Source organism: Megascapheus bottae, chromosome 30 (assembly GCF_031878675.1).
Source record: "Megascapheus bottae isolate mThoBot1 chromosome 30, mThoBot2.hap1, whole genome shotgun sequence".
Taxonomy (NCBI): Eukaryota; Metazoa; Chordata; class Mammalia; order Rodentia; family Geomyidae; genus Megascapheus; species Megascapheus bottae.
In genome coordinates this window covers 6,732,848-6,754,463 of record NC_143538.1, presented here as the reverse complement: position 1 = coordinate 6,754,463, position 21,616 = coordinate 6,732,848, and the positions used below count along the sequence as shown (strand labels likewise).

At 45.6% G+C, this 21,616-nt stretch overlaps 1 long non-coding RNA gene and 5 other non-coding genes across 6 annotated transcripts; all 6 read left to right on the top strand.

The window, feature by feature from the left end:
• The first annotated feature begins 1,315 nt into the window (after positions 1-1,315).
• On the top strand, positions 1,316-15,228 carry LOC150044358 (uncharacterized). The gene is made up of 4 exons (XR_016533196.1): positions 1,316-1,881; positions 12,151-12,172; positions 14,410-14,543; positions 15,084-15,228. It is a non-coding gene; the product is annotated as an uncharacterized LOC150044358 (long non-coding RNA).
• LOC150044359 (small nucleolar RNA SNORD116) lies at positions 14,726-14,819 on the top strand. Its single transcript, XR_016533319.1, has one exon. It is a non-coding gene; the product is annotated as a small nucleolar RNA SNORD116 (small nucleolar RNA).
• A 920-nt stretch (positions 15,229-16,148) lies between the features above and the next one.
• LOC150044357 (small nucleolar RNA SNORD116) lies at positions 16,149-16,243 on the top strand. Its single transcript, XR_016533275.1, has one exon. It is a non-coding gene; the product is annotated as a small nucleolar RNA SNORD116 (small nucleolar RNA).
• A 2,113-nt stretch (positions 16,244-18,356) lies between these two features.
• LOC150044356 (small nucleolar RNA SNORD116) lies at positions 18,357-18,453 on the top strand. Its single transcript, XR_016533372.1, has one exon. It is a non-coding gene; the product is annotated as a small nucleolar RNA SNORD116 (small nucleolar RNA).
• Positions 18,454-19,077: 624 nt separating this feature from the next.
• Positions 19,078-19,171, top strand: LOC150044355 (small nucleolar RNA SNORD116). Its single transcript, XR_016533318.1, has one exon. It is a non-coding gene; the product is annotated as a small nucleolar RNA SNORD116 (small nucleolar RNA).
• Positions 19,172-19,808: 637 nt separating this feature from the next.
• Positions 19,809-19,903, top strand: LOC150044354 (small nucleolar RNA SNORD116). The gene has a single exon (XR_016533274.1). It is a non-coding gene; the product is annotated as a small nucleolar RNA SNORD116 (small nucleolar RNA).
• Positions 19,904-21,616: the final 1,713 nt, after the last annotated feature.

Sequence of the window (21,616 nt, the reverse complement as noted above, 5' to 3'; positions counted from 1 at the left end):
AAATTTCAGTTGCATATACATATGTCAGTTATACAGTGTTTATTGAGTTCTAAGTGTATCTGCCATATTTAAAGATAAGTTCTCTCATTTGATACTTATGAAAACAATATTTTTTCGTCAGTTGTTGGGTTTGAACTCTGGGTCTGGGTGTTGTCTCTGAGCTTTTCAGCTCAAGTCTAATGCTCTACCACTTGAGCCATACTACCATTTCCTGTGTTCTGGTGATTAGTATGAGTCTCACGGACTTTCACGTCCAGGCTGTCTTTGAACCGCAACCCTCAGAGCTCAGCCTCCTAAGCAGCTAGGTGTGGGCTACCAGTGCCCGGCTGGAAACAGTTAAGTAAATTGAGGCTGAGATGTGATTTGAAAAATCTCTAATTCGTCCATTTGTATACAACTTGAAAACAATTCTGTGATGACATAAACTTTGAATTAAAGTTATTTATTGATGGGGCCGGGAGTTTGGCCTAGTGGTTAAAGTGCTTGCCTAGCATGCATGAAGACCCAGGTTCGATTCCTCGGTACCACATACATAGAAAAAAGCCAGAAGTGGTGCTGAGGTTCAAGTGGTAGAGCTCTAGTCTTGAGAAAGTCCAAGGACAGTGCTCAGACCCTGAGCTCAAGCCCAGGACTGGCAAAAAAAAAAGTTATTTATTGAAATGTGTATAATTTGCTAATTTTTAGCCAAATCATATTTTATAGATGAATATGTAAGTTTTGTAGTCATTTTCTTTGAGGATGTAATATCATTATTTCCAGAGTTTTCCAGTGTAGCTTCTCTGAATCAAAGTAAATTGTAATTATTTTGCAGGTACGGGGGAAAATATGAATAGGACACTGGTTTGTGGAAAATCTCATGATATAAAATTTCAAGAGAAAGTGATTTCTAGTACTGTAAGGTGACATTGCTTAATGAGTAAGTAAGCTGTATACTGGCCCCAAAATACTAAAATGGTAGAGTAAGATGACTCTAAAGAGAAATGGCAATGAAAGTGGAATCACTTTGTGAGCAAGCTAGGAACCCATGGCTCACACCAGTTATCTTGGCTGAGAACTGAGGATTGTGGTTCAGAGCCAGCATTGTAAAAAGTCAGATATGGAGCTGTGGCTCAAGTGGTAGAGTATCATCCTTGAGCAAAAAGAAAAATCTATGGGACAGTGTTCTGGCCCTGAGTTCAAGTCCCAGTACTGGTGTACATATGCGCATATGTGCATGCACAGATGTGTGCACACGCACACACATACAACAAATTATTGAGTGAAGTATTGGAATTGATACAGATTTAATAGTCATAAATTCACATTGGTTTATTTTCCCCAATCATGAATTGTTACCTTACATTGTAATGTCTAAACTTGTATATCTGTTTTATAATCAATTCACTTTACTCAGATAACTTAAATCTTCTACCAATCTTCAGTTTTCTACCAACACATTTTATGTTTCACATGCAGTTGATTAGCAGTTTCCAGGTAGTAACTGAAATAATGATTAATGTAATAAACATGGGAAACTGAGAAATTTTTCTTTATGGTGTCACAGCAGTGGCTGAAGAGAAATTTTTCTTTATGATGTCACAGTAGTGGCTGAAGAGTGTTTGCAAGTTTAAGTGGATTGTGATGAAAATGTTATACACTACTATTCTAACTTATCTTGATTTTGGTGTTTAGTCACCGTGGGTCAGATTGTTTGTATAAGATTCTTGCAGGTGGAGTTCTGCAATGTTGAGAATACTAAAGAAGGAAGAGAAATGCAGGTAGAACAGTCAGATGTGAGTGAAGCTACATGTCTCAGAGGAGTCCTGACACCAAGCTGTGTGTGACCCATTTGGGGATATTTCGACAGAATGTCTTGAAAGGTGTTATGATTTATTCCTGATGGTAAGATGTTTATAATATTTTAACTAATGTTTTAATAGACGGATGGATGCAGGAATAAGTCTAATAATTAGGTGGGTAGAATTTTGTCACATGAATAGATATTCCTCATAATGTTTATATACAGATACAATAAAAATACTCTATTGTATCTAATAATATAGTTTAGTCCATTGGTCCCTGTTCATGAATAGGGTAAATTTTCTTTAGGTCCCTTGTGTCCTTTGAATGACCATGCCTCAATCATGCAATCATGTGTGGGAAATATGAAGAAATAAGAGAATTATGAAAAAAGTTGTCGCTGAAAGTGTGGCCTACTGGTAGAGTGCATGCCTATCATGTACAAAGCCCTGGGCTTGATTCTTGGATACCATGTATACAAAAAAAGCTAGGAGTGGTGCTATGGCTCAAATGGTAGAGTGTAGTAGCCTCAAGAAAGCCCAAGGACCATGCCCAGGCCCTGATTTCAAGCCTCAATACTGGCAAAAAAAAATCAGTGTTGCTGAGTAATGCAGTTTTTTCCCTAAGCCAGTAGACATGGCCCTTCCTCTTCCTAAATTAATTCTAACATTTTGCCACTCATACATATCGTAAATATTTAATCTCTCCATATTTGATTCTCATAGTAAATGGAATCTTTTGAGCTCATGGTTATAACATATAGGCTTTCTGTGTGAACATGTACAGTTGGCATATGACTATTAAACCTAGTGTTCTTCCCCCACCTTTTTTCAATTTAAAAATTATACCTTCATGTAGCAATGGTGATGTCAACCTATTGTTATAACATTTGAGAGGCTGAGGTTGGAGGATCTCATGAGTCCAGGAGTTTACAATCAGGCTAGGAAACAGTGAAATCCCATATCAGCTAATAAAGAAAATGTATTTTTATCATTTATGAATCTCATTTTGATTTCACATACAATAAAATTTAACCATTGAAGTATAGGATTCTTTGTGTTTTGTGACATGTGTATATAAAAGCAGAATGCATTCATAAAAGCAGAGTTCCCTCACCCTAAAAGTTTTTTTGCCAGTCCTGGGCTTGGGCTCAGGGCTTGAGCACTGTTCTTGGACTTTCTCAAGGCTAGAGCTCTACCACTTGAGCCTCAGCACCACTTCCAGCTTTTTGCTATGTGTGTGGGGTACCAAGGAATCGAACCCGGGTCTTCGTGCATGCTAGGCAAGCACTCTACCACTAGGCCAAACTCCTGGCCCCAACCCTAAAAGTTTTATGTTCCTTTCTTTGCAGCCCTTTTGGAGGTAGAAACTCTGCAATCCTTTGTGACCAATGTCTGCATAATTTTGCCTTTATTTTTATTTTATATATCACTTGTGGAGCTTGACCTCCTTTTATATACTTACTTATTTTTGGTCTGACCATATTGATCTATAGCTTTATTTATCTTTAAAGAGAACCATTTTTCAGTCATTTTATCTATTTTTCTTTCCATTTTGTTGAGTTCAACTATAAATAATGTATCCTGCTTTCTGCTGCCCTATGTTTCCACTTTGTGTGTGTATGTGTGTTTGGCTTTAAATCATTTGTAGTTCACTCTGTTTTGTTTTCCATGGCCCTTCTCTACAGTAAATTGCCTCTCAGTATTTACATGATTTTTAAAAATAAATTTTCATTTTTCATTTTGATCAGAATTGCTTATATGATTTAAATACTTTAAAATTTACTACTTGTTTGTATTATGCTCCAAAGTATGACTATTGTGATGAATATTTCATGTGCACTTTCAAAGTGTTATCTACTTTAGTTATTACAGGGGCTGTTCTAGGAATGTCCGATTTCTTTTTTTGTTGTTACTGTTTTTGCCTATTCTGTGGGTTGAATTTAGGCTGAACCTGAGCTTTCTCCTCCTCCTCCTCCTCCTCCTCCTGCTCCTCCTCCTCCTCTTCTTCTTCCTACTCCTTCTTCTTGTCCTTGACCTCATCCTTGTCCTCCTCCTTTTTTGGGGCGGAGGGGGGGTCATGGATCTTAAACTCAGGGCATTAGAGCTATTCCTGAGTTCTTACTGCTCAAGGTTAGTATTTGCTTAATGATATTGCTCTACCACTTGGCGCCACAGAGCCTCTTATTTTCTTGTAGTTAATTGGCAATAAGAATCAAATGGATTTTCCTGCCTGGACTGGCTTTGAAATGTGATCCTCAAATCTCAGGCTCCTGCTAGTAGGGTTACCACTACCAGTGGCCAGTTTGACTCTGATCTTATTTTGATTATGAGTGGAACTCTACCACTTGAATCACAGCTATACTTCTGGACTTTTTGGTAATTTATTTGAGATATCAGTCTTACATTCTTTCTTGCTCAGGTTGGCTTCAAAACATGATCCTCAGATGTCAGACACTTGAATAGCTAGGAGTGTAGTTGTGAGCCATCAGCACCTGAGTTATGTTTGGTTTTTTTGCCAGTTCTGGGGTTTGAACTTGGAGCCTGGGCACTGTCTTTGAGCATTTTTGCTCAAGACCGCACCCTACCACTTTCTGTGTATGTGATACTGAGGAATCAAACCTAGGGCTTTATTTATGCTAAGCACTCTGCCACAGGCTACACTGGGGTTTTTTGTTTGTTTGTTTTGTTGTTTTTGCCAATATTGGGGCTTGAACTCTGGGCCTGGGGGTTGTCTCTGATCTTTTCAGCCATAGCCACACTTTCAGTTTTCTGGTGCTTCATTGGAGATGAGTCTCATGGGCTTTAGTGCCCAGGCTGGCTTTGAACCATGTTCTTCACATCCCAGGATTAAGGACTTGAGCCACTGCACACAGATTTTTTTTCAGGCTTTTCTTTCATCATGTTCCAGATAATAGAAAAGATTTCATGTTATTATGTATATACCTTCCTACATCCAGAATATTCCTACTCTTTGGTGCTTTCATAAAGTATTTATTAGTTTCTTAAAATGTTGGACTTTCTAATTCAAAAATAAAAGTATTTGCACCACTAATTTTCATAGCATATTTAATATGTAAAGATGGTAGGAAGGAAAGAACAGAAAAAGGTGACAGTACCAAGTAACTTTGACTGTGTAGGGATAGATAATTATATAACTCCTTTTTTTAAGGCTTGCATTCATTTTATTTTTTCTTTTTTGGTTCTGAGGCTTGGATTCTCTGGGCCTGAACACTGTCCCTGAGCTCTTCAGCTCAAGGCTACTGCCCTACGCCTGAGCCTGAGCATTGTCTTTGAACTCTTCAGCTCAAAGCTACTACCCTACCCATGAGCCAGAGTGCCACTTCCCATCTTCTAGTGGCTGATTGGAGATAAGAGTCTCATGGACATTAGTGCCCGGGCTAGCTTTGGGCTATCTTTGAACCTTGATCCTCATATTTCAGTCTCCTGAGTAGCTAAGATTACAGTGTAAGCCGCTGTGCCGACTAATTTTCTTTTTTTGCAAAAAAAATAGAAGAAAGTGTAAGACAGAGAGAGATTTGTAGATTTGAAAGGCTATTTTTTTAACCATAGGTTAACTTGACAGCCCTTAAAAATGTAAAGATGCCTGACATGGGGCCGGAAGTTTGGTTTAGTGGTAGAATGTTGCCCAGCATGCACAAAGACCTGGGTTCGATTCCTTGGTACCACATACATAGAAAAGCTGGAGTGGAGTTGTGGCTCAAGTGGCAGAGTGCTAGCCCTGAGGAAAAAGGCCAAGGACAGTGCTCAGGCCCTAAGTTCAAGCCCCAGGACTGGCAAAAAAAGATGTCTGCCATTAGTGCATGAATGCATAAACATGTAGTACCTACACCAAAATAAGCATCATTCACCATAAAAGAAGACTACAAGGATGACACTTCTGTTTATTATGAAATATATGTGAAATTTTATTTGTAATTATTAAGCTTGAATATAACATCTTCTAATCTACCAATTAATAAAAGGCAAGGTATTTCTATTTCTGAATTGCATATAAATCATATAGTTTTTTATATTCAAAGGTATATTATCTTGTGCAAATGTATCTGAATTCTTTTATCCAAAACCAATGATTTAAGGAATTTATTCAATTAATGTGACAGGTAACATATTAAAAGACTTATATCATAATTAATGGAGGGACAATTCAATTGAAATATAACACAAGACAATGCAAACATTGGATGGATCTTGTTTTTTTATTAAAGAATTTATTAACATTGATTTTTACATCATATTTCAAATGACGTATTTAACAAACAAGAAAGTATTCAACAAAGGAATCTATATACAATCACTGGCACTTAGATTTTAGAACATAATTAAAATTAGGCTGAGGGTTTCTATGTCATAGATACATATTAATCTATGTAATAAAGCATTATGTCTATAGAGTCATAGATTTTGTCTATGTAGTTGTGTTTATATTTCCAATACTATGTCCATAGCATTGGGTACGTAAATGATGAGTTCTCGCTCTTGTACTGTTTGGATCTAATAGCCACATATTAAGGATACCCTGGGCCTTTTGTTCCTTTGGTCTTGACTTGTCTTACACAACATGACTCACTCTAGATTCATCCACTTCCCTGCAAACGCCATTATTTTATTGTCTGTTGGCTATGTAAAATTCCATTGTGTGTGTGTGTGTGTATACATACATATATATACATTACATTTTCTATATTTATCTGCAGTACGGCATCTGGATTGTTTCCATCACCTGGGTTTTGTGAATAGTGCAGAGATGAACATAGCTGAGCAAGTGTCCTTATCACATCTTGGGTTATGATGTTCAGGATAGATGCCCAGGAGTGGGTGTGGTATAGCGGGATCGTAGGGAAGGTCAATTTTCAGTTCTTAAAGAAACCTCCACCCTGCTTTCCAGAGTGGCTGAACTAGCTTACAATCCCTCCAGCAGCGCACTAGGGTTCCTTTTTCTCCACAATTTAGCCAGCATGGGTCATTGTCTGAGTTCAAAGTCTTGGCCATTCTTGTTGGGGTAAGGTGGTGTCTTAGGGTTGTTTTTATTTGCATTTCCTTTATAACCATGGATGATGAGCATTTTCTCATATGCTTTTCTGCCATTTTAACCTCTTCTTTTGATAAGTCTCTCTTTAGTTCCCTTGGCCATTTAGTGATTGGTTTGTTGGGTTTGGGGAGGATTAGTTTCTTGAGTTCCCTGTAGATACTTGATATTAACCATTTGTCTGATTTATTCTTGGTAAATATCTTTTCCAGTTGGTTGACTGTCTCTCTACTTTAGTGGCTATGATTTTATCTGTGAAGAAGGTTTTTATTTTTAGGTAGTCCCATTTATCAAGTCTCTCTCCAATCTGTTGTGACCCTGGGATTCTGTTCAGGAATCTTTTGCCTGTGCCTCTGAGTTCCAGTATCTCCCTAACTCTATCTTGTAGCAGTTTCAAGGTTTCCAGTCTGACACTGAGGTCTTTGATCCATTTTGAGTTAATCCTTGTGCATGGTGAAAGGCTAGGATCAATTTTTAGTTTTCTGTGTGTGGCTGCCCAGTTTTGCCAGCACCAATAATTGAATAGGCTGTGTTTGTTCCACTGTATATCTTTGGCTCCTTTGTCAAATACAAGTTGACTATAGGTATGTGGTTCTACTTCTGGATCTTCTGTTCTATTGATCTTCTGGTCTATTTTTGTGTCAATACCATGCTGTTTTGTTATTATGGCTCTGTAGTAGAGTTTGAAGTCTGGTGTTGTAATATCACCTGCATTGCTCTTTTTGCCTAGAATTGTTTTGGCTATTCGAGGTCTTTTGGATTACATGAACCTTTGGATTATATCTTCTATTTCAGTAAATAATGTCTTTGGGATTTTGATGGGGATACGTATATCAATTTTGGCAGTATGGCCATTTTCACTATATTTGTTCTCCGTACCCTTGAGCATGGGATGTCTTTCCATTTCCTGGTGTCCTCTTTAATTTCTTTCATTAGGCTTTTATAGTTTTCATTAAACAATTCCTAAGTATTTAATTCTTTGGGGGCTATTGCAAATGGGATCATTTTCTTGATTTGTCCTTCTGTTTGCGTATTGTTGGTGTACAAGAAGGCTACTGACTTTTTCAGGTTAATTTTGTATCCTGCCACTTTGCTAAAGTGGTTTATTAATTCTAGGAGTTTGGGAGTGGAGCTTATTGGGTCACTCAAGTAGAGGATCATGTCATCTGCGAATAGGGATAGTTTAATTTCTTTTTTCCCTGTGTGGATCCCTTTGATGTCCTTCTCTTGCCTTATTGCTCTGGCTGTACTGGCTGTAGGTTTTTCATATAGGGCTTTAGTTATTTTAAGGAATGTACCTCTTATTCCTATTTTTTCTTTTCTTTTTTTTTTGCCAGTCCTGGGCTTGAGCCCAGTTGGTTCTTTGAAAGAGTCAACAAAATTGACAGACCCCTGGCAAGATTAATCAAAAAGGAGTGGGGAGGGCCGGGAGTTTGGCCTAGTAGTAGAGTGCTTGCTTAGCATGCACCAAGACCTGGGTTCAATTCCTCAGTACCACATACTTAGAAAAAAGCTTGAAATGGTTCTGTGGCTCAAGTGGTAGAGCACTAGCCTTGAGAAAAAGTCCAAGGACAGTGCTCAGGCCCTGAGTTCAAGCCCCATGACTGGCAAAACAATAAAAGGAGAGAGGAGACTCAAATAAACAAGATTAGAGACCCTATGGGAACAATCACAACCTATATCTAAGAAATTCAGTCCATTATGAGTAAGTAATACCAGGGCCTATATTCAAAGAAACAAGAAAATCTAGTAGAAATGAATGACTTCTTAAATAAATATAGGCTACCCACATTGAACAATGAGAAGGTAAGCAAATTGAACAAACCAGTTTCATACAATGAAATAGCTGAAGCAATCAGGGAAATGCCAACCAAAAAGATCCCTGGTCCAGACAGTTTCACTGCGGACTTCTATAAGACTTTTAAAGATGAAGTAATACCTATATTCTTGAAACTCTTCCTGAAAATAGAAGCAGAAGGAGCAATACCAAACTCATTTTATGAAGCTAAAATTACAATCATCCTCAATCCAGGGAAAGACCCAACAAAAAAAGAGAACTACAGACCTGTCTCTCTAATGAACACAGATGCAAAACTCCTCAATAAAATACTAGCCAACAGAATCCAGAAACAAATTTTAAAAATTATACACTACAATCAAATAGGCTTCATCCTGTAGATGCAAGGCTGGATCTTGGTTTTTGATCCAATGTGCAGTTCTTTTTTGATTGGAGAATTGAGTCTATTAACGTTTATGGTTATAGAGAGATTTATCATGTTTCCTGATCTCTTCTGGATTTCCTGAATTTTGATTTTGTATTTTCTCATTCTGTGTTTACTAAATTGGTCTACTAGTGGTTTTTGTCTGGTATGGTTCTTTGGTTTTCATCATTTTCTTCAGACTATATTTCTTCATTTAGTATTCTTGATAATGCTGGTGTAGTGATCATGCACTTTATTTATTTATTTATTTATTTATTTATTTATTTATTTATTTATTTGCCAATCCTGGAGCTTGAACTCAGGGCCTGAGTATGATCCCTTTCCTTTTCAAAACTAGCATTCTACCACTTGAGCCACAGCACCACTTCTGGCTTTTTCTATGTAAGTGGTACCGAGGAATCAAACCCAGGTCTTCGTGCATGGTAGACAAACACTCTGCCACTAGGCCAAACTCCAGGCCCTTTTTGATACTTTTGACATATTGCTCCAGCTCCTCTATTTTTGTTGTGCCAGTCCTGGGGCTTGAACTCAGGTCCTGGGCGATGTCCTTCAGCCTTTTTTTTGTCGGTCATGGCACTTGAACTCTGCCTGGACTTTGTCCCTGAGCTCTTGAGCTCAAGGATACTGCCCTAACCTTGAGCCAAGCCCCAGTTCCCATTTTCTAGGGGTTATTTGTAGGTAAGAATCTCAGGTCCTTTTGTTCCCTGGGCTGGCTTTGAACCTTGATCTTCAGATCTCAGCCCATTGAGTAGCTAGGATTACAGGTGTGAGCCACTGTGCCGGCTCCTCAAGCTTTCTTAAGGCTAGCTCTTCCACTTGAGCCATAGTACTAGTTGTGACTTTATCTATGTATATGGCATCTAGGATTCAAATCCAAGGTTTCACACATGCTAGGCAAGTATTTTACCATGATTTTGGACCCATTTCCTCTGTTTTATTCACAAATTCAGAAATTCTGTTTTCCATTTCATTTATTCTGCTTCCTATGGATTTTTACTGTGAATTACATTGTAGAAATTGAACCTTTTATGATTCCAAAATCAGTTCTCCTAATGTCCATTTCATCTTTTAACAAAGTGTATAATGTGTCTATTATTTTTTCTCTCACCTTTCTGAGAGTCCTGCATATTTTTTGTCATTTTTGTTTGTTTTGTTGATCATATGGCTTGAACTCTGGGCCTGGGCACTGTCCCTGAGCAATTCAGCTCAAGGATAGCACTCTACCACTTGAGCCACAGCACCACTTCTGGTTTTCTGGTGGTTAATTGGAGATTAGAGTCTCATGGACTTTACCTGCCCATGCTACCTTTGAACCATGATCCACACATCTCAGCCTCATGAGTAGCTAGGGATACAGGCATGAGCCACTCAGCGCCAAGCCAATTTCTATTATTTTTTTTATGTTCTTTAAGTTGTTTTTGCATCTCCCCTTTTATTTATATGATAAGTTAAATAGGACCAATTTGTGAAGTGTGTGTGTGTGTGTGTGTGTGTGTGTGTGTGTGTGTGTGTGTGTTTGTGTATTCTAGGACTTCGGTTCAGGGTTTGGATATTGTGTCCTAGTTTGTTTTGCTCATGGTGTAGAATACTTCCGTAACTATCACGAGGCCCTAGGTTATACTCCTTGGTACCACATAAACATGGTCATGGAAGGGCTAAAACAGACACCTGGAGAGGGTTGAGGGACTAGAATGCTGTCCCCCTTACTTAGTGCTGGGGACAATGAAGAACTTGACAGCCTGCCCTTGGGTTGGATGGATGTATATTATGTTTGGCTTTTCCCTGGGCATCTCACAAGAAAAGGGAACCAGTATCTCTCACAGATTATTTTAGCTCTTAGTGTAATATTAATACAGATGCTTTACTTCTTGCATGGATCCATTATAAGCTTCCCTGTGTGAACTCAAATAAACATACTTCCTTGTCGGGACTTGGGGCCCAAGTGCCCATAATCCTTGGGATCCCTAGCTCGTGATGATTTTCCTCTCTTATCTATCTCTGCATTTTCTAATTTTTCTTCAGCTCTTCTATCTCATTTCTCATTTTCTCTCAGTGTGTTGCATGAAAATATTCTTGTAGTGAATTATGATTCGCCATTTACTGATTGGATATCTGACACATTAAGAAAATTTGAGGGGCCAGGAGTTTTGGCCTAGTGGTAGAGTGCTTGCCTAGCATGCACGAAGACCTGGGTTTGATTCCTCGGTACCACACATACATAGCAAAAAGCTGGAAGTGGTGCTGAGGCTCAAGTGGTAGAGCTCTAGCCTTGAGAAAGTCCAAGGACAGTGCTCAAACCCTGAGCTCAAGCCCAGGACTGGCAAAAAAAAGAAAGAAAATTTGATATTTCTATTGTTGTCTGTAGTGTAATCACAAAGATATTTTAGTAACCCATTTGCTACTTAAAAGGACTTTTTGTGGAACCAGGGTTTTATCTCAGATCTTTGTACATTTTAGGATGACCCGTAGTATTTGAGCAAGATTTTTTTTAACTCTGCTTAGGACCTGAGCGCTGTCTTTGGGCTTTCTCAAGGCTAGAACTCTGGCACTTGCGCCACAGCACCATTTCCAGGTACTTCTGTGTATGTAGTATCTAGGAATTGAACCTGGGTCTTTGTGCACACTAGGCAAGTACTCTACCACTAGGCCATACTCCCAGCCCTACTATGCTCTTTTTTGACATTCAACTCCTTGCATATACTTCAGTGCAATTTGATTCAATAAGATTCAATTTTTCTCTTAGATAAATGAAGTCTGGCTCTGTTTGTTAGAACTGTAAGTGATAACACAAATGTCAGAATACCTTCTCAATCTTTAAGACACATGAAACATTAAGACACATGTTAGTATCCTATCATAGGTAATTTTTATATGTACAAAGAATGTGTACATTCTGTTTACTAGAGACAACATTGTAAATGATACTGGATTATTGGAATGAGTGGAAAGATGGAGATGAAATTAAGTGTCTTTAGTGTCTGCTAATAAACACAGATACACACCCTTTCACATGCAATGTATATAATTATATTGCTTTTAATACTAAACGTGGATGGCTATCTTAATGTATTTTTCTTTTCTTCTGAATTCCTTTGGTGAGGTGGAGAACACAGAAAATAAGGGTAAGTACTGAAAGTACTTTTAAAATTCATGTATTGTACTGTATATGTAACAATCATATAATTTTTTGAGTGAATTATTGGGTATTTTTACATGAATTATCTTTTTCATTTGCTAATATCTTCCTCCTGGTTTCTAAATCTTTAATTTTACTTTATCTAGGTTTAATATGGAATAAAAACTACAGGAGTTCAGGAAGTAATACATTACTTACAGTCTTATATTCCAGTAAGATACAGAGACATATGTGATTAGACCAAGTTGAACAAAGACCTTGTGTTAGAGATTACATCTATGACAAAAGCCAAGGTTTTTAAAACACAATTTTTGCCTCATGACTGTAAGTGCATGGAGAAGGTTCTGTTTTTGTTGGGGAACAAAGGATAAAAACTTCAGAGACACATTTGTATTGGCCTGGGGTTTGGATGACAATAGACTGTATGTTTGGCCAAAGGTCATATTTTTTTAAATGGTGACTCCTTTGGTCATTTGGTGGAGTATCTGCATTGGATCACGTAAGACCTGATAGGAGGTTATAGTAACTTCCCTATGAGATACTGAGGGCTTCCTATATTTACAGGGTATCATGACTGAAAATTGATCCCATGTACTGTGTATCCCTGAAGAGCAGAAAGATAAACAGACAGTGGTGTAGTATCTGTGAGATGGCCAACATTGGCATGTAGAGGATCAGTCATCAAGCAGTGCCACCTGTGCTTTTATCTTCTCAAAGTTGCATTTTATTTGATTCTACTTACTAGAAAGTGATGCCATGGAAGTGATGCAGTCAGCATGTATTTTTTCCATGACAATTTGGAAGTAACTGGGTTATAAAAGAGTGGTTGTATGTAGTACATATTACCCCATTAATGAGTTGACTGTACATGTTATCCCAAATATGGAAAGTATGACCATTTTGTTCAGGGAAAGATAAAGTGATATGAATGTGAATCCCTCGTTGTCCAATGTAAAGCAATATTTTGACAATTTCAGGATCTCAGCGGGCACAGGATGTATCCTGAGATAGTTGTGTGAACATGCTCAATTAAAGTGGGAGCATGCTAATATAGATTGCGGTTTATGGAAGCAAATGTTCCCAAATACTGTGTTTAAATGATTGATGAGTCCCGGATGAATATTACCTGGAAAAGCTAGAGAACATGCAAGTAAAAGCAAAAATAATTGTTTCATTGGTGATTGAAGTCCCATGAGCTACAAAACTCAGTTCATATAGAAGTGAGGCAGAAGCTATTTCCATACCCGGTATTCTTTCCCTGCTCAGGGTCATAGCTGTAGCGAAGTACCCAAAAAACAAGGCCCTTTGATCTTCCCTTTGTTCACAGATGTGTTCTGAGCCAGTAGAAGGTTTTTTAGAGTAGCCTAGGTTCACTGTTCAGTTTGGGTGCTGAGACAACGACACTAGAGAATAGCACAGTGAAGCAGGAAATCGTTTTCTGTTGTGGGACTGTAGATGCACACATATCAATGGGAATGGGTTAGCTTCTAGGATCCTGGAAGTCATGAGACTGTCACCAATGGACAGTGGGCCCCACTTCATCTGGGGGCAGGATATGATGAACCAAGGAGAGATATCAACATTGTTCCTGGGGTTAAGCTATTTGCCAAAAGGGATAGACTGTCAATACCAGGAATAGATGACAATGAGGAGGCATAGACATTTCCACTAGTTCAGGCCGGGTTGAATTCTGTATAGGTAGAAGGTCAAACCTTCTCTGCCTGACTTGTCCCAGCATCACAGGTCAGGTGGATGCATGCAGTAGGTAGTCTTGATTTGTTTATTGGAAGGAGTTCTGTGCGGTGGGAGGCTTTTGGCGTGTGGGTCAGTTTGCATAAGTTTGGAAGGACAAGGTCTTCATGACTAGTGGAATCTAAGAGAAGTATCCGGTCACCATAGGAAATGACAAATGAGGCTTTTCCATTGTATGCAGAGGTGATAATTGGCATCGTCTGAAAAAAGATCACTTGGTATACAGGTGGTGTGCTGCTTGGGAATTGTAACAGATGTGAGGGACTGGTTACAGCCAGTAAGCTTGCTGCTTGCAAAATCAGGGTGCAGTGAAGGCATACACATACTCATATAGCAGCCTGGAAGAGGAAGCAAAGGAAAGCAATGCAGCATTGAGGGTGGCAAATAGATATACAGAGCATATAGGCAGGGAGGTAAGTGTGTGCCTTGGTCCTGATTTCAATTGGCATTTGATTTGTCTCTGCTTGCCAGGGCATGATGCCACGGAAGACTCACTGTCTGTGTATCAGAAAAATGTCTGCCCTTATGAAGAACTGAGGGTGTGGCCAATCTGCAGATCATGTGTCTTCAGGGGTGCCTTACAGGCTGCTGTGTGGTTCAGAAAGGTAAAAAATCTCTGGGGGACTAATATTGTTAACACAGACTGGCCAAGTGACGACCATCTCAGTTGACAGATCTTCTCAGTTCTTTTCTAAGACACCAGAAGTGGCCAAGGCCCACAATAGAAATGTATTCTGCCCTGTAGGGATGTAAGGCCCAAGGTCTAGTGGCCATAGTAGTTGTGCTTGGATCAATGATGATTCCCAAAAAATCATGCCTTGGAAAAGCTGAACAAAATGAGTGAAAATGTATGCCCTTCCACTCATCGGTGACTGAGGTCCAGCACAGTGTATTTCCTACATGGCGTAGGGCTGAGGCTTCACTTTATTCTTCCTATTCATTTTCAGAATGGCCTGGGGCTGGCAGATATGCCTAACTAACCATCCATTGAGGCACTATGACTTTTTCTTTGCTCAGTTGGTTGGATATGCAGGAGCAGATGAGGCAACACCTTAAGTGAAATAGGCCACCCAAAAGATTTAGGCAGTGACATTTGTGTCTTAGGCAATCCTCAAGTTTCCCATTCATTTGTTCCAACTCCACAGGGTATGATGCCATAAAAGCCCCTCGGGCAGTTGAGTAGCAAGTGGATTGACTTCTCCTCTACAAGTGGGTGCTGTCTATCCTGAAAAGCTCATGGAAGATTTGGTGACTATTTGCTGCTGTGTTGCTGAGGAAACTAACTTTCACTTTGAGTAAGTGGCCTCATGGTACTTTAGTTCTAATACAGACTACACTCATCCAAAGGGTGACTGAACATAGTGCTGCGTTGGGAATTCCCAGTGGCTTCAAGAAGGTGTTCCATGGATGTCCTTCACAGGAACTATAATGTATAGTTGTGGAAGTAGTGTGGTGGTTAAAGGTAATACACCAAAAACCTTGAGCCAAAAACATCAGAAATAGCGCCCATACCTACAATTTAACACTGAAACCAAATAAAAAAAAGAACACAGGAGAAAAAATGATAATGAGAAAATTACGTGTCACACAAAACAGCAGAGCATTACGAGGACTTACTGGAAGAAATACTTAGTGTGGCTGGATAAATGATTACTCAAGAAAATACTTCTAACAGTGGGAGCCAATCACTGCTTGCCACTTGCTTTGCAAAACAATGGCCTGCCCATCCCCGCCTACACCAGCCAAGCTTGCTGTGTCATGCTTTGCACAAAGACCATGTGGACCGCAGAATAGGCTACTAGACAGCTAGGGACCTGGGGACCCACGGAGAGTTGGCGCCGACCGGTCAGCCTACAGCCGCGGTCCTTTACTCAACGGTGCTCTTGTTTTGCCTTGTGTGGGCAGGCGCTGATGTCCCAGGACGCCTTGATTCGGCGGGGCCGCAGGTTGGCCGCCGCGCCAGGCAGCCGTGTACCCCGGAAGCGGCGCGAGACACCCGGCGCGCTGCGGGTCCGGCCCTGGCCAGTGCATCGCCCCAAGGACAGGAAGGTAAGCCTTTCCTGTGCCCAACGGGCTTGCGTTGACCTTGGTGCGGGTGGGAGCCGCTCACGGCTTGCCACTTGGCGTTGCAAGACAATGGCCTGCCCGGCGCCGCCTGCGCCGGCCAAGCTTGCCATGTCGTGCTTCGCGCACAGAGCATGTGTGTGCCTGGATCGATGATGACTCCCCCAAATAACATTCCTTGGAAGCTGAACAAAATGAGTGAGAACTCTATAACCGTCCTTCTCATCGGTGACTGAGGTCCAGCACTCGGCTTTCCTCAGGCCGTGTAGGGAGTGGGGCCCGCCCGACTGGCAGTCACGCACATTCTTCCCACCTGCCAGGCGCGCTGGCTCCACACCGCCTCCCCGGCACTCCGACCTTGCCCTGCTTTGGCTGCTCTGGGTTGTGTAGACGCCCAAGGGGCCGGTTTGTTTGGCTGGGGCTCAGAGGCAGCCCATGCCCACCAAGGGTATCCCTGGCCTTTGGCCTGCTGAGCTGTGGCGGGCGGCCAGTGGGCTGTCCCCGGGGAGGAAGAGGTGGAGGAGTCTAGGTGTTTTCCAAGAGAGCTCTTGGCAAATGGCGCCCCCGGGGGCGTGCCATGACCAGAAGTGTGGTCTCGAGTTCTTGTTGCTCAAGGTCTGTGCCTGTGGTGTGGGCTAGCCCACGGCCCCAGGCTGGACGCTGGTGGCCCGGGGACTCCCAGTGTTTGGTGTGCCAGCACTGCGGTTGCCCAGAGTTTCGTGGTAGTGGGTAGCAGGAAGAGGAGCCTGTGTTCGGGTGGATAGTGGAGCCTCCTCGGTGAGGAGTGGGTGCGCGGTTTCTTCTGGGGGCGTGCGTGGGGCCCGGGTTTGGTTGTCCGGTTGCAGTGGCCGGGGCCGAGTTGCGAGTTGGAGTTGTGCTGGAGTGGGGGAGCTCGTCTCCTTGTTTGTGCTCTGCCCCTTGTCCAGTTGGAGTTGGTGTCATCGGGTGTGGGTCAGAGCTTCCTGCCATGCCCTGGTGGGCAGTCAGACCGGGACTAGGCTGCTGCGAGGCCAAGGAGTGGCTTGAGGCCAGAGTGCAGGGCCAGAAAGAGCCTGCCTGCTGAGGTTAGGCCTGGTTTCGGGACCGCTGTGCGGGGAGTGCCTTGTAGTGGCGGCCAGCCCTCTGTCCCGTTGGGAACCTCCGCCTTCCGTGGAGGCCGTGGAGGGGTGCGGGATTGAGGCAGAGGAGTCCAGCGGCCGGCCCCGGGCTTGTGTCCTAGTTCTCAGTGCAGCACGGTCCTTGCCCCAAGACTGGCACTGTGGCAGGCGACCCCAGCCTTGTAGCCTCTTTGCCTCGCGGTCAGGATAGGCAGAGTGGGCAGCAGGCCTTGGGCTGGCTCGGTCTAGGCTAGCAGGCCAACAGCCATCGATGCTGAGGGTTGGGTGGCTGTGGACAGGCTCTGTACTAATATCAGGCAAGGCCTTGTGTTTTGGGGCTCCCAAGAGATTGCAGACAGCAGGCAGCTCAGCGTCCTCTGTCGCCAAGGGAAGTTGTAGGGACAGGCAGTTTCAGCGCCGGTGGGTTGGAGGAGTAGCAGGTTAGTGCCAGGCCTGTTGGGTCCTATTGGGGGCCCAGAGCTGGTGGAAGAAGACAGGGTTCGAGTGACAGACAAGGGATGGATGTCTGTAGGTGGCGGACGGCGATTTCGAGGCCCTGGCCCGAGAGCAGGTGGCCCTGTGAGATTACAGAGGACTGGCTCCACACCAGCGCATAGGTCCACCCGCACCCACCCACAGAGGTGCGAGGGCAAACGCGCGCGTACCCACACACACACCCACGCACACGCATGCAGGCACTCTCTCACGCACGCACCCACGCACACATGCACACGCAGTCACAAAGGCACACGCATACCCCCCCACACAGGGCCCCACGAACGGCTTGGTGCACCAGGAGCGTCCGTGCTCATGGATGTGACGAACCCCTTGAGGGTTGGACAGGAAAGTCGAAGAGAGTTACGGATGTGGGGCCTGCGGCGCGTTGGCGTGACGGGTCGGCCTGTGGCCTTGGTCCTTTACTCAACGGGGCTCTTGTTTTGTCTTGGCTCCCAGGCGCTGATGTCTCCGGGCACCTTAAGTCTCTGGGGCCACAGGTTGGCCGCGGGGCCCAGGGAGCAGTGTAAGGTTGAAGCGGCGCGAGTTGCCCGGCCTGCTGCGGGTCCGGCCCTGGCCAGTGCATCGCCCCAAGGAGAGGAAGGTAAGCCTCCCTGTGCCCAACGCGCTTGCGTTGACCTTGGGGTGCGGGTGGGAGCCGCTCACGGCTTGCCACTTGGCGTAGCAAGACGATGGCCTGCCCAGTGCCGCCCGCGCCAGCCAAGCTTGCCGTGTCCTGCTTGGCACCCAGAGGATGTGCTCGGATCGATGATGATTCCCCAAAAAAAACATTCCTTGGAAAAGCTGAACAAAATGAGTGAAAACTCATTCCCGTCTCACGCATCGGTGACTGAGGTCCAGCACTTTTGCATGACACAGCTAGTGTAGGGGAGAGGAAGGTGTAGTCCTTCCTGACATCCATGCGCCACCCGAAGGCAGCTCTGCACAGGTACCCGGCCATGGGGCTAAGTAGTCCTGGCACCCACCCCTCCTCGAGTGGAGGGTCACACACCGATGGCACGGTGTGCCTCGGCCCGCGTGCCCACGATCTTGACGACCCCTCCGGGGGGCCCCAGAGGAGAGTGTTAGACAGCTAGGGACCTGGGACCCACGGAGGGTTGGCGCCGACCGGTCAGCCTACAGCCTCGGTGCTTTACTCAACGGCGCTTTTGTTGTGCCTTCTGACCCCAGGCGCTGATGTCCCAGGACGCCTTGATTCGGTGGTGCCAGCCCCAGGGAGCCGTGTAACCTCGAAGCGGCCCAAGACGCCAGGCCTGCTGTGGATCCGGTCCTGGGCAGTGCATCGCCCCCGAGGAGAGGAAGGTAAGCCTCCCTGTGCCCAACGCGCTTGCGTTGACCTTGGGGTGCGGGTGGGAGCCGCTCCCGGCTTGCCAGTTGGCCTTGCAACACAACGGCCTGCCCCGGGCTGCTTGCGCCAGCCAAGCCTGCCGTGTCCTGCATTAGACACAGAGATGATATGCTTGGATCGATGATGACTCGCCAGCAAACATTCCTTGGAATAGCTGAACAAAATGAGTGAAAACTCTTTCCCGCCACGACGTCGGTGACTGAGATCCAGAACGTTTGAACGTCACAGCTAGTGTAGGGGAGAGGAAGGTGTAGTCCTTACTAACATACATGCACCACACGAAGGCAGCTCTGCAGAGGTACCCGGCCATGGGGCTAAGAAGCCCTGGGACCCTTCCTTTCTCCAGTGGGGGTCCCACACCGATGGCATGGCGTGCCTCGGGCACCCGAGCCCCTGATCTTGACGACCCCTCGGAGGGCCGCAGAGGAGAGTGTTAGACAGCTAGGGACCTGGGGACCCACGGAGAGTTGGCGCCGACCGGTCAGCCTACAGCCGCGGTCCTTTACTCAACGGTGCTCTTGTTTTGCCTTGTGTGGGCAGGCGCTGATGTCCCAGGACGCCTTGATTCGGCGGGGCCGCAGGTTGGCCGCCGCGCCAGGCAGCCGTGTACCCCGGAAGCGGCGCGAGACACCCGGCGCGCTGCGGGTCCGGCCCTGGCCACTGCATCGCCCCAAGGACAGGAAGGTAAGCCTTTCCTGTGCCCAACGGGCTTGCGTTGACCTTGGTGCGGGTGGGAGCCGCTCACGGCTTGCCACTTGGCGTTGCAAGACAATGGCCTGCCCGGCGCCGCCTGCGCCGGCCAAGCTTGCCATGTCGTGCTTCGCGCACAGAGCATGTGTGTGCCTGGATCGATGATGACTCCCCCAAATAACATTCCTTGGAAGCTGAACAAAATGAGTGAGAACTCTATAACCGTCCTTCTCATCGGTGACTGAGGTCCAGCACTCGGCTTTCCTCAGGCCGTGTAGGGAGTGGGGCCCGCCCGACTGGCAGTCACGCACATTCTTCCCACCTGCCAGGCGCGCTGGCTCCACACCGCCTCCCCGGCACTCCGACCTTGCCCTGCTTTGGCTGCTCTGGGTTGTGTAGACGCCCAAGGGGCCGGTTTGTTTGGCTGGGGCTCAGAGGCAGCCCATGCCCACCAAGGGTATCCCTGGCCTTTGGCCTGCTGAGCTGTGGCGGGCGGCCAGTGGGCTGTCCCCGGGGAGGAAGAGGTGGAGGAGTCTAGGTGTTTTCCAAGAGAGCTCTTGGCAAATGGCGCCCCCGGGGGCGTGCCATGACCAGAAGTGTGGTCTCGAGTTCTTGTTGCTCAAGGTCTGTGCCTGTGGTGTGGGCTAGCCCACGGCCCCAGGCTGGACGCTGGTGGCCCGGGGACTCCCAGTGTTTGGTGTGCCAGCACTGCGGTTGCCCAGAGTTTCGTGGTAGTGGGTAGCAGGAAGAGGAGCCTGTGTTCGGGTGGATAGTGGAGCCTCCTCGGTGAGGAGTGGGTGCGCGGTTTCTTCTGGGGGCGTGCGTGGGGCCCGGGTTTGGTTGTCCGGTTGCAGTGGCCGGGGCCGAGTTGCGAGTTGGAGTTGTGCTGGAGTGGGGGAGCTCGTCTCCTTGTTTGTGCTCTGCCCCTTGTCCAGTTGGAGTTGGTGTCATCGGGTGTGGGTCAGAGCTTCCTGCCATGCCCTGGTGGGCAGTCAGACCGGGACTAGGCTGCTGCGAGGCCAAGGAGTGGCTTGAGGCCAGAGTGCAGGGCCAGAAAGAGCCTGCCTGCTGAGGTTAGGCCTGGTTTCGGGACCGCTGTGCGGGGAGTGCCTTGTAGTGGCGGCCAGCCCTCTGTCCCGTTGGGAACCTCCGCCTTCCGTGGAGGCCGTGGAGGGGTGCGGGATTGAGGCAGAGGAGTCCAGCGGCCGGCCCCGGGCTTGTGTCCTAGTTCTCAGTGCAGCACGGTCCTTGCCCCAAGACTGGCACTGTGGCAGGCGACCCCAGCCTTGTAGCCTCTTTGCCTCGCGGTGAGGATAGGCAGAGTGGGCAGCAGGCCTTGGGCTGGCTCGGTCTAGGCTAGCAGGCCAACAGCCATCGATGCTGAGGGTTGGGTGGCTGTGGACAGGCTCTGTACTAATATCAGGCAAGGCCTTGTGTTTTGGGGCTCCCAGGAGATTGCAGACAGCAGGCAGCTCAGCGTCCTCTGTCGCCAAGGGAAGTTGTAGGGACAGGCAGTTTCAGCGCCGGTGGGTTGGAGGAGTAGCAGGTTAGTGCCAGGCCTGTTGGGTCCTGTTGGGGGCCCAGAGCTGGTGGAAGAAGACAGGGTTCGAGTGACAGACAAGGGATGGATGTCTGTAGGTGGCGGACGGCGATTTCGAGGCCCTGGCCCGAGAGCAGGTGGCCCTGTGAGATTACAGAGGACTGGCTCCACACCAGCGCATAGGTCCACCCGCACCCACCCACAGAGGTGCGAGGGCAAACGCGCGCGTACCCACACACACACCCACGCACACGCATGCAGGCACTCTCTCACGCACGCACCCACGCACACATGCACACGCAGTCACAAAGGCACACGCATACCCCCCCACACAGGGCCCCACGAACGGCTTGGTGCACCAGGAGCGTCCGTGCTCATGGATGTGACGAACCCCTTGAGGGTTGGACAGGAAAGTCGAAGAGA